Source organism: Panonychus citri, unplaced genomic scaffold, assembly GCF_014898815.1.
Source record: "Panonychus citri isolate SS breed McGregor unplaced genomic scaffold, ASM1489881v1 Contig00141, whole genome shotgun sequence".
In the NCBI taxonomy this organism is placed as follows: Eukaryota; Metazoa; Arthropoda; class Arachnida; order Trombidiformes; family Tetranychidae; genus Panonychus; species Panonychus citri.
Window position 1 is genome coordinate 1,481,678 of NW_026515546.1, and position 13,435 is coordinate 1,495,112.

The window sequence follows — 13,435 nt, forward strand, 5'->3', positions numbered from 1 at the left end:
ATATTATTATCAATTTTATTGATTAAATACAGATAATCAAGTTGAAATTTTAATTGTCAATTGGCTGTAACATTGTGCTTGGATAATCATTATCGCAAAACTATCATTATCATGATAATTATTTTTGATTATTATCATTAATATGATTACGATTGTCATTAATATATATCATCTGATACAATTTTTGGTCAATCATCTTATTGCCTGTTATCGGTAATTTAAATTTCATCATTTACTGAACCAATTTAATTTCAATCATGATAATATACAATCATCATCATCATCATCATCATGTGTAGCAATCAATTTATTTGATAATTATCATCATTATTCAATGTAAAAAAAAACTTAAATAATTTTTTCATTTTCACCATCAAATGTTGTTATTAATTTTAAATCATTAACAATTTACTAATTAATAGTAAGTTTTTGCTATACTATTTAACATTACCACCCACAATTTATTGTCCCCTCCTTTGATTGACCACTTTGGGCAGTTGATTAATCTAATTGTTTGAGTAATTGTTATAAAGTATCACCTTTATTAAATCAATTCTGTTGTTAACTGATTGCTTATTGTTATTAATTGTGATGATGATGATGATGATTGGACAGTTAATTTTTATCAATGGTCAGTTGAATGGTCAGTTGATGTGAATAAAAAAAGGAGATGATATTTTTCCGGTTTCAAGTTTTCTTTTCAAAGCAAATGGTCAAGCAATCATGATGATGATGATGATGATGATGATGGTGAAACTAATGGTGATGGTCAAGAAGAAAAAATTTCTCGGACATTTTGATGGTTTACTTGAAAAGGAAATGAGCTAATCCTTTTGCTTGACCAATGAAAAAAAGCATTATCATCAAAGTAATATTATTGTCATTGATATAATTGAATGCATAATTGATTATAATGATGATGATGATGATGATGATGATAACGGTCAGTTAATCTGAAATTGAAGATGACAATAAATAAACAAAGATGATGAGCCTCTAATGAAGGGAGAAGAAGCAAAAAGAAATTATCATCTTGTATCAACTTGTTGACATGTGAATGACCATTGGTCAGTCGGTGATGTTGATGTTGTTGTTAAGATATTACATTTAGATCATCAATCAAAAGTTATCAATGAAAAAGTCAGAAAATTAATCTTTACATAATCATTAGTTGACAGTTAATCATTGAAGGATTAACATCAATTACTATTCAACAATTTACTCAATCAATTTGATTTGAGAAAATCATTAAACATCCAGAGACAATATTTCCGGTTCCGATATTATTTTTTTTCTTTCAACAGTAAATATAATAATATAGTTCAAAGGTCAGAATTGTCAAAAACTGTAACAATTTAAATTCATATTATATGTAACAATTATCTTTCATTACTATTGTTAAAGTTGTGATAACAGTTTAAGTGGTCAGTTAATGGTTGATACTGTGGTCAGAACCTTATGTTTGATCAAATCAATTGTTAGTTATCATTTAAATTGCTTCACTCGGTCAATCGTTACAATTAACATGGCTAATGATGAAACTGATTAGATTAACTTAGCCAATTGAAATTAGAAACTCAATTGTTGTCAAACAAAACACAATTAAACCACGTGCTAACCATAGGATAATAATAGTGACATTTTCAAATGAAATTTTCATCTCCACTGACCAATCATAATGATTATTTTCATTGGAAATCAAATTATCATCATATCACAATCAACTTTGATTCTAATACAATTAAAAAGGTACAACTTAATTTTCCTCTTTTTCTCTCTGTGTGTCTGTCAATTGAAATTAAATTAACTTGATTAATATACTGAAAATCCACTGGATTTATAATGTGATTTGTACGTTGAGACACATTATTAATCAAATTTGGTGTTAATAATCTTGATGATTAAGATGATTAACTTATCTTCTTCTATAAAATGATGAAATTAATCTGAGTTGATGATGAGAAAAAGGTTCCTATGAGATATTTCAATTCATTTTGATAGGAAACTGTTACTCAATGATTAAAGATGATTATCTCTTTTTCACAACCAATTTATCATCTTCAATGTTAAATTGATATTCAACAACGATAACAATCAAGGGTTGATGATGATGATGATGATCGGGAAAATGATGATGAATCTTACAATAAGTAAAAGCCACAATTCAATATAAAGATTCAATTGGTTTCAAATCTAACCTCAAAAAGAAAACATTTTTCACCAGATTATATGAAATTCATGGTTCATCCTTTCCGTCTCCTCCATCAATTTCCCATTCACTCTCTCACTCTCACTCTTACTCTCCCTCAACTTATCATCGTATCTTCATCCCTCCTCTTTGAGTAATCTTTAAAAGGCCAATCATGTGTTATGATTTAAAGTATTGTCAAAATGGAGCAACTTCTTGATTTCCCTTGAAGAAAAAAAGTTTTACACCAAAAAAAAGTGAAAATGAAGAGATGAAGATGATAAGGAGATGAGGAGATGAGGATGCGGATGATGATAAGGAGATAAAATGATTTTAAGCGTAAGAATCAGGATATGATTGGATGTAAAGATGATCATAAATAGATGATCGATTTAACCGATGAAAGATTCATATTGAACTGAATTAAAATCATGGATAGAAAGTGAATAAAACTATATAATAGATGATGGAAAATGATAAGGAGAATGTTTCTCTCTCTCTCTCTCTCTAATATAATAAATACATTTGTAATGTATCATGATGATAATGTTTATATGGTGATTCTTATATTTATGAATAGATATGAATTTAAGTGAATTGTAAAGTTAACTTCATCTTCATCCTGATCCTACATTATTATCATAGGATAATATTCATATGTATATGTTATATGAATGAGTTGACAATATTATTCAAATATGTAATATAACGGGAGGGTTCAAATTGAGAATGGTGAATTCAGAGTTTTGAACAATTCTGAAAATAAGAGAGAGAATCAAAAATAAATGTTATTCATCAAAGAAAGAAAAAGATATTCCAAATTCATATTCAATCCCTGTTATCGGTTGATATTATGTATTTGATAATCAATCTCATCAACAATTCAGATTCCAATTGAAAAATGTTTCATGTGTTTCAAACTGAATTAACATGATTCTGATAAATTTTTACAACTGAACTTGGCTTTGTACAGTACATTGAAACCCCTATAATTGGTTTACCAAACAATTTACTAATTGTAATCAGTTAATCAACTAAAATTACTTTTAATTATCAATCATATTACAATTAATCGTCAAGCAGATTGATAAGAGTGATTAAATTGTGATTAAAATGTAAAAAAGGTAATACAGATAATTAAGGTTAACAAGATTAGTTAATTGCTACTTTAATTGTGCTAATCAATTGTAAATTTGGATCAAAATATTTCTCAATAATTAACAATTGATTAAAAAAAATCACTTGATTAATTATCTCAATAACATCTCAATACAAATGCTACAATTAACTTGTAGCAATAAGTTAATTTATTTATAATATAAATCATAATTAACTGAGTGTTTATCATTTTCAAATTACAGTTTTAATTATAATCAATTTTAAATTGTTCAAACCTGGTAAACTAATTGCAATCGGTTCAAATTTAATCACTACAATAAACACCCATTGATATTGGTAAATTTAAAGTAAAATCAAACAATCAATTAACAATCAATTATCAGTTTACCATTGATCAATAATGGAAACAATTGTTTACTCTTGATAATGATTAACACGGAAGCTGAAACCCAATCAGTCAAGATTAACATCAAATTGAAAAGATGATAATTAAAAGATTAATCTAAATCTGATCAGTTTACAATCAATATAAATTACCTATTTTCTTAATCATGATCATCAGTGAAACTTGTTATTTAGGTAAACCGATAAAACAACAAATATTAATACAACAAATGTAATCACTTTTCAATCAATGTTTCATATCAAGATACATTACTATTTATTATCACGATGATTTAACATGAAATAAATTGATTGTTGGTTAACAATCAATTGATAGCGTGACCCAAGGTAAATGATTTACTATATTATATATGAACGTTGATTGAAATATATATATATTGGTTGATACTCGATGCTGACCAATAGTGACCATTGAATTTTCCCATCTTCCGCCAATCATTTGGTTGGGATGAAAAAGTTTCCATCTCTTTTCAGTTGATACATTTGGTTAGAACTTTTTTTTCAGAACTTTTTAGTTTTCTTATTGAAACTTTTTCTTTCATTACAATTAGCACGCAACCATTTAATTCCTACAATTAAGGTGTGTGTTTGTGTGTGTGTGTGTACTCAAAGGTAAATGATTAACGCTCAGAATTGAAATTAACTCAGCTGATGAGCTCAATTAAAAGCTCATAAAATAGGAGGTGGTACTGATTGTGGCGGTGGTGGTGGTGGAGGGAGGGAAAATTTTGATAGGTGTGAATGGTTAATAATATCAAAAGTAAATATAATTAACTGTAAACGATTTGCTTTGATGATCATACAAAATTAGTTTCCACTCTGATCATCATTAGAGTTTAACCAAATCAATTAATTAACTACTGATCTTGTTGTTGTTGTTGTTGGTTAACGGCTTCTAACTGTTAATTGTTTACTGATTGTTATATAAAAAAGTTATTGATTATAGACAATTGAAAATAATATTAATAGATTTGAAATCGTTAATTGTGATATCATGTTAATCGCAATTGAATTGTGATTAAAGTCAAAAGTTTGTGGTTGATTTTTTTTTACACTTTCAGTGAATTAACAATCAATTTTCATCTTTAAAAGTTACAATCAATCATCATTTTGATTGCTGGAGATCATGAGAAAATGTCATCAATCACCAATGGAGTTTTTTTTTATTTCTAAACCAAAGAGAAATAATAAAAAAAGTTCTGGAGAAAAATATAAATCAGAAAAGTTCATTGAAAGTCACTTCGAATCAGATAGATAACAAAAAAAAAGAAGAAAGAAAAATTCAGATAAATTGTGGAAAGTTCATTGAAATGAGATTGAGAGATTATTCATTGGCTAACACTCCATAATCATGATGATCATCATTACAGTTAATCATTTGAAATTGAGTAATAGTTTATCAATAATTAATAGGTAATAAAATGAAGATTATAATTGTTGATAATGATCAATGTTTTCATGTCAATGATTTGTGGTTAACAATTTTTACATCAAATTGTTGTTATTATAACAATTGACACAATTACGTTAACTATGAGGTAGTGATGATGATGAGGATGATAAGAGCAATTGATAAGTCATTTTGCGGTGTTGGGTTTCAAACAAATCTTATGTAATAGATGGAGGTGGAGGGTGGGACCATCGTAGAGAGAGAGAGAGAGAGAGAGAGAGGAGGGGGAGGTTTATTCATAAATATATGAAAGGTTGTTAATAGATTAGCTGATATACCGTAAGAGGATTTTGATTGTTGATGCTCTTTACACATGGAAAGTACTCATTGAGATTGTCACACTTTATTATCACCAATGGAAGAGATGATCACTTATCATCCTCATCATCTCTTTTTTTATCTTCATCACTTTCATTTCTCTCTCTCTCTCTCTCTGCCTCTCTCTTGCTCTCTTGTTCCGTTCGTTTATTAAGCTTTTAAATCACAGGGAGTTACTTGTGATTCTTTCATTGATCTTCCATTGATTGAATGCTAATCACTAGAATAATAGTAATAATAATAAATGGCCTTCGAACCATTCGAGCAATTTATCCTTCTTTTTTTTGTACATTAGCAGAACCTTATGTGGCCTTGAAAACAGCTCTAGGGTCAACCAAGAGTAGATACAATAACTTGATCTAATTTAAGATAATTCGATTCGAGAGGAGAAAAAAAGAGAGAAAAGTTCTAATTCAAATTGTAAACATGTAAATATACATTACGAAGTTTCATCCCAATGGAGGGTTAAATTAGATGCACGACCACATCAATAGATCAATTTGAATGATCATCTTCCTGTTTCAACTATAAATTGTATCAAATTTGATGATTAAGATAAAAATCTTAATCCTCTCTAACAGTTGTAACCCTCCCAATTCTTGATGATTTACTGATCAACATTAATCGATTGGTAATTCAAATTGTTATTACGATAAAAGGTTTGAATGAAAATATTTTCCAAATGTTTTTATATAAGAAAAAACTTAATTCCAATGATTAAGTTGACACACGACCGTTAATCCATTTCCTTATCATATCTTAATCTATAACGGATTAATAAACTGCTACCAATGAGTGTTTAATTGTAACAATTTTCTCTCTCTCTCATCATCATCAAAAGTGAATCAATTGCTCACAATTAAATCGTCAATTATCATCTCAAATTACTTTGAATATAAGCAACAACAATTTAATCCTTTAATCTTAATCCAGTTTCACAATATCAACTTTTTTTATCAACACTTAATTTGTCATCACATGTAATCACAAATTCACACAAGGGTCTCTCTCTCTCTCTCTCTCTCTCAACAATTAACAATAGCCTCAGGATAAGTGAGAGAGAAATTTTCAAACGATTAACCTCCTAGAATTAATTAAACGTTGGCTAATTAATAAAATTACCACCCTGGATATACAGTGAGTGGGTGGAGGGTGATGCGTAATTGTAAATGATTGTAATTGTAGGGATAACAATTAACTTACACAATTTGAAACACCTTATAATTAAAGTTAATTGTGTCTATTTATTTATATTTTTTACTTGTACCTGTTCAAATTGTGATTGTTATGCTTGGTTACAATTAACATTTGGTAATCATTTTTCAGGTCTACTGTCTGTTTCAACAGAATCCTAATCATTTGGCTTAATTGTTGTTTTCTTCTTGAAATTGATTGTTAATTACTATGAGAGATTTATATATATTGTATAACTAAATTCTTAATTCAATACAATTAACTAAATCATTGCAAATTTTTTTTTCTTTTGCTACTTTAATTCAGTTTTCCTCCTCCTCTTCCTCCCAATGTATTTAACTTGATTTGCAAACAGTGTGACTTTTGATTTACAATTAAACTTGAAAAACCATTGAGACCAATTTGACAATTACCAATGTTGATTGTTGATTATTATGATTAAAGTTGATTACTTTTAATCACGCAATCAAAAAGTATACAAATAAATAGAGAGAGAGAGAGAGAGAAATTAACTATTGTAATGATAAAATAGATTCTATCTGAATACAATATTAATAATGGTTTTAATGATGATGATGGTTAATCAACAATTAATATTAACTAGAATAACTATTTTCTATTGTGACAACAATTAAAGTTAATTATCAATATTTATCATCATCTTGTTGAAAGCTTTTTCCGTTTCTGTTGTTCAACAATTAACTGATTATTATTGTTGCAATAAAATCCGATAATTTTAGGCTATAAATAGTAATTAGAATGAGCAATTAATTATTAATCATAATTAGCAAATTAATTGATCTCGTTTTCAATTTCATCAAAAGTTTCGAGATGATGATTTATAATAAATCAACAAAAATCAATAAATAGTAACAGTTTTTGGTTAATTGTCTCATATTTGGGAAAGTTAATTGTTTAAAATCATGATACCAATTAAGATTAACTTGTTTGAAAACCTCAACCTCTCCTAATCCAATTGATTATTAAGTTAATTGTGATAATCGTTAATTATGTTTAATCAACCTTATTATTATGATTAACGATTAAAACTTTCAATCACTTTTCTTGATTGCAACGTTTTTTTAAAAATATCATCTTGTTGACAATTTAAATTGTAAGCAAGGGGGATAACAATTAACTTTTTAACACCAAGACAATTAAACTTAATTAACAATACACATATATGAGATAAGTGATTAATTGTGATCAGGTTATTAATCAATTAGAATTGATGAAAATCGTCAATTAACTAAATTAAGTTGGAAGGGGAAAAAATCAAGGTAAATGATTAATTAATGATAATTATATTTGTTGGAAAACAAAATTCAAAGGTAAACAATAAAAGTCAACAAACTGATTATTATGAATTAAATTAAATTCAATAATAACAATAATCGTAATCACTTTTGATAATAATAGAGTTAATAACAATAGTAAATACAGAGAGAGAGTGGTAATTGTATTTTACCACCACAATCAAAACCCACCCTCAATTTACACCCTCAATTGTGATTAAATTGTTATATTATTTTCATCATAGAGATACAATCAAATTAAATTGATGAATGTAACTTTTTTCATTATTTAATTTCCTAATAAAATGATCAATCAATTTAAAGCTAAATTAAAAATCCATTTAAATATTACAATGGAATCATAATTAGAGACAATTAAATCCCAATGGTGGAAAGTGTTAATGATGATCATCATGATGATGAGGAAGTGGAATGAAAAAAAATAACAATTATCCTTTTTTTTCACAATTAAATTAAAGTTGATCGACTTTGATTGTCGATTGAGTTTAAACTTTATTGCTCTTTACCTTAAATTAATATAATTGATTGTTAATATTTAAGATAATTTATCTATCTGGTTAATATATCGATAAGTGATCAAGTGTATAATTTAAATTGTCAGCCTTTTAAATTGCAATTAAATTGATTCAGTAATGAATATATAAAGTGTTCAAATTGATGATGAAAGTGATGAAAGTGAAGGTGGGAGTGGGAGTTGATCAATTATCAAATTTTTACTATTACTTATCAATCCCTCAGAATCATTTCTACTTATCTTCATTGAACCATAACCTCAATCATCATTATCATCCTCTTCTTATCATCATCATCATCATCACCATCATCATCTAACACATCAACACATTATTTATCAACAACTTTCATCTTCATCTTTTCAGGTTACCTTATCCCAATCCTTATCTTTTTCATCCAATCATCTGATAGTTTATTTTATCTTCACACACTCATCATCCTCATCCTCATCATCATCATCATCTTTCACTTATCATCATTATCATCGTTTGCATCCATAGTCACGTTCAGTTATCATCAATGAAAATGTTATCTCAATGAGAATCCAAATTGGAGACAAAGAAAAACTTTACAACTTTGTTACTCTAATTGTGACAATTAAAACCAAAAACAACCTTGAAATCATTGAAACAATTAACTCAACTTTTGTCAATCGTTTAATTAATTAATCACAATGAAAATTTGATGACCTTCAAAACGATTACTTATAAAAAAAAAAGATTCACAGAAATTAATAGTGAATGAAAATGTCAATTGTAATGATGATAATTAACTTGTGACAATCAATCAACTCTCATTAGATTGTAAATGATTACAATACAATCAGCAGAAAATTAATTAACTTGATTCTTGTTTATTATCCTTATTATTTTACTATTACCTTGATAATCCTTAAGCTTATCAAAGGCTCAAATTAGCTAATCACATTAGCTAATTTGTAATCACAATGTAAATGATTAAATTGGTCATCAAATTATTAACTATTAGACATGATTAATTAAATAATGATTCCAACTATTCAATCATTTTAATTGACCTAATCGATATTATCACCACCCAATTGACCAAAAAAAACTTCACAACTCAAGTTGAGAAGTGAAAAAGTTTCTCGATTTTTGTTGTTTCGAACTCACTTTTCCCTGAAACTTTTATCATCCAATTAACATTTCCATTGTAATCATGATGATAGTTGATCAATCAATCAAAATTAGAATTGATTGTTAATCATTTACAATTGAAATTTGCAAGTTACCTTAATCATCATTATAATAGTTACACTTGTTTAGAGGTCTCTTTTATATTCATGATCAACAAACTAACAATTATCGTTAATTGTTAAGGTAAAGCCCATTGAGTAAATTTAACAAAACTCAAACAATTACCATTAGTAGTTAACAACAACAATCAAAAAGCAATAGGGATAATTTTTTATTTGTTTACCAATTTAATATCAATTCTCATCCATCATTAATTATCCCAATTAATTATAATCATTGGTCAATGATGATGATGATAATTATTCAGTAGCAAAAATGATAACAATAAGAAAAGGCAACAAATAGATTACAATTTAATATAATAAATTGTGATTTCTTTTTATGTTACTATTGAGAAAAACGAAACATAAAATTTGTATAATAATAGATTGTAACATTTGTCCCCTTAGGGGACAAATAACAGCAACAACTGACCATTGAAAATCTGTCAATTACTTCCTACTGAATCTCGTAATCAGAAAAATGATGATGATTCCTACTCATCATCATCATCATCATCATTATTATCTTGATAATCATCGTTATCATCATCATCATCATCATCATCATCATTATCATTGGAAAAGAAAAACTTTCAAGTTAATTTGGACAAACATTCTCACGGCTTTTTCGCTAATCATAACAATCACAGCGCAATTTAAATTACACCTAATTTGCGGTTCGCTATTTTTATTTAGACAAAAGTTTTCACTTCAAGATGAGAGAAATCATCATGAAACGAAAGTGATATTAAATATGATTCTCTCTCTCTCTCTCTCTCTCTCTATTCTTAAAATTAAGGTCATTTGCACCTTTCGAACATGATTTTTGAAAAAGATTCTCTTCCATTATTATTATGCTTGTTTTTCTTGTTTGCAAATAAACTTCAATTATTATCTTGTAAAATCTCACGGAAACACGCTATCATCATCTCCTGATTTTCATCAGAATTATCATCATCATCATCTTCATCATCATGTATATAAATCAATTTTACAGGCTACTTATTTTTACCTTCAAAATGATTATCATCATTATCCCCTTGTTGATACTCATGATTGTTCAATGATTGTTCATGTTGGTGTCGTTTACGTAACTCCAGTAGCTTCTTGATTACAATTAGTAAATAATGATAATAATAATAATGATGATAATGATAATTGTATATGATTAGTATTATTACACTTTAAATTTATATTCAATTGCATATTTAAAATTAACCATCATCATAATCTAAAGGCAGTAATTGTCAATGGTTGATTGTTGTTGATTGTTATATTGTATCTCTAAACCATAATTGTAATGTAATCTTATTTTTTTTTTACCTTTAAAATATAATATTGTGTTGGGCTTTCCGTTTAAACGTTAATACAATGGGTGTAATTGTCTGTTGGTCAACAACAATTTATTAATTGGCCAACAACAATTTGTAACATAAAAATGAATGGAAAAATATTACGTACAATGATTAAGCTAATTGTGCCCAATGTCCACGATAGTTTAACTAATTATATATCATGATTATCGTGGTTATTATTATTTATTAACAAGGTCAATCTCATCTAATTATTCAATGTAGTCTTTTAACAATTAACAATAGATTTAAACAATTAACTTTTCCACTCATCATGTAATTGTCATTTCCAGTTGACTAATTGTTAACTAACATAATATACAACAATTAATATGAATGATGGTGAAGTAAATAACAATCAGCTCTTGCAAATCATCAAAGTAAATCAATCAACTGTAATTGTAAAAACAGATACAATTTAATAGCAAATTGCAATTTGTGATTATTATTATCAATTTTTTTCTTCCTTTGGTTTCACTTTGATTTAATTCATAATCATAATCATAATAATAATCATCGTATTGATTATCTTCATGATAACTTGTGATATTTTATCATGAAATGAAAGGTTGAAAATCAGTGTGAAATAAAAGTCTATCTGGTTGAGCAGAAAATTTCTCATGAATTTTGATTTCCATCATGATGATGAACAAGGAAAAAAAAAGTTCATCCTCATGATTATCACTGATTGAACATGATACTTATAACCATTGACAGTGATAAACATTTGGGACTGAGGTTTGAATTGAATCATCAACGGAATCAAAAGTAACGGTTAACTCAATCCCTTTATTACTCATCATTATCATCAAATTAAAAGGTAATAATGATAATAATAATGAAAAGAGGTAATAATTTAATGCTCAAGATTAACTATAAATATTATTACATGATGATGATGATGATTGATCATCATTCAATATCCTCATGGGATGAAACTAGATAAACATATAAATGTATTTCAAGTCTCATATTATATTGTATAAGTAAATAGGATGTCACAAATGGTTAGCACATTGTAACGATAATGTTAATCATATATGATTATTGTTGGATTAATACTGATTAACATGGTAATTATTAAATCCTTTGAGCCCTCAATGTTGACCCTTGGGTTGATTGGATTACCATTTTGATTTAAATTATACATCGTATGTCCAGTTGATGTTTCAACAAACAGGAAGTATTTTCATCATTTTGTTTTCATTTTTCATTTTGTCTTCCTGATCAACAAAATTATCTCATTAATCAATGATGATCATTGATTGTTACATATTCATTTCACGATGACGATAACCTTTGGATAAATTATTATCAATGAAAAACAAGTTCCAATTGAATTCTGATATCACTTGGAACTTTCTTCCTCTTATTTTTCCCAGCAAAATTTTCATCGGCAATCAGAGTTAATCATAATACAGATTATTGTTGTTTATGATTAATAACTTCTTGATTAGATTGAGCTACTGAATTTTTTTCTTCAATCATCATGAATCAATTTCCAGGGTAAAATACAAAAAAGGCTCTTTCATGAGCCCAAGAATCTGTAAAACTGACCATTAACACTTTTGGTCATCACCATCATCGATGATTAAGTTAATATATAACAAAAAATTGTCCAAATGAATTGCTATCAATTGATAATAGTTATTAAGTTATGAATCAGAATCAATTATAATCATTCAGTCATCCATATCATGTAAGATGATGAATCTGAGAGTGAGAAAATGATGAGCATGATGAGTAAAAAAAAACACATTCAGATGATAACTTTAATTCAGTTTCATGTATATAAAAGTTAATTTGAACAAAAAAATCGGTTCATCATTTTGATTCATTGATCATTTCAATTTCTGTATTCAATCAACATGATTCAAACTTAATAACAACAGTAGCAGCAAAAAAAATAAGTTGATTGAGATCATTATTTTTGATTGAACCTACAATTTAATTCACTTTGTATCAACAATCAATGAAATATATATACACACATACAATTTCAATTAACTGATCATTTAAAACTGATTGTAATCTCACAATAGGAGTAAATTTTTAGCCTTGATTTGTTGATTAACAGTAATTAAAATAGTTTGACGTTGAAGTTACTAAGAAAATTATTATTACCAGAAGCTAATTGAGGTTAAACCACATTAACAACAGTAGTTGATGGTCACTCGAAAAGGTTATTATTAACCTTTGTCCCATAGCTAATTGTTATTACCTTGACCACTAAGCAACAACAATAACCACCCATTGACCACTACCACCTCTCAATGTGAAACATTGTTGTAAAACCATAACAATATAATGATAATATCACAG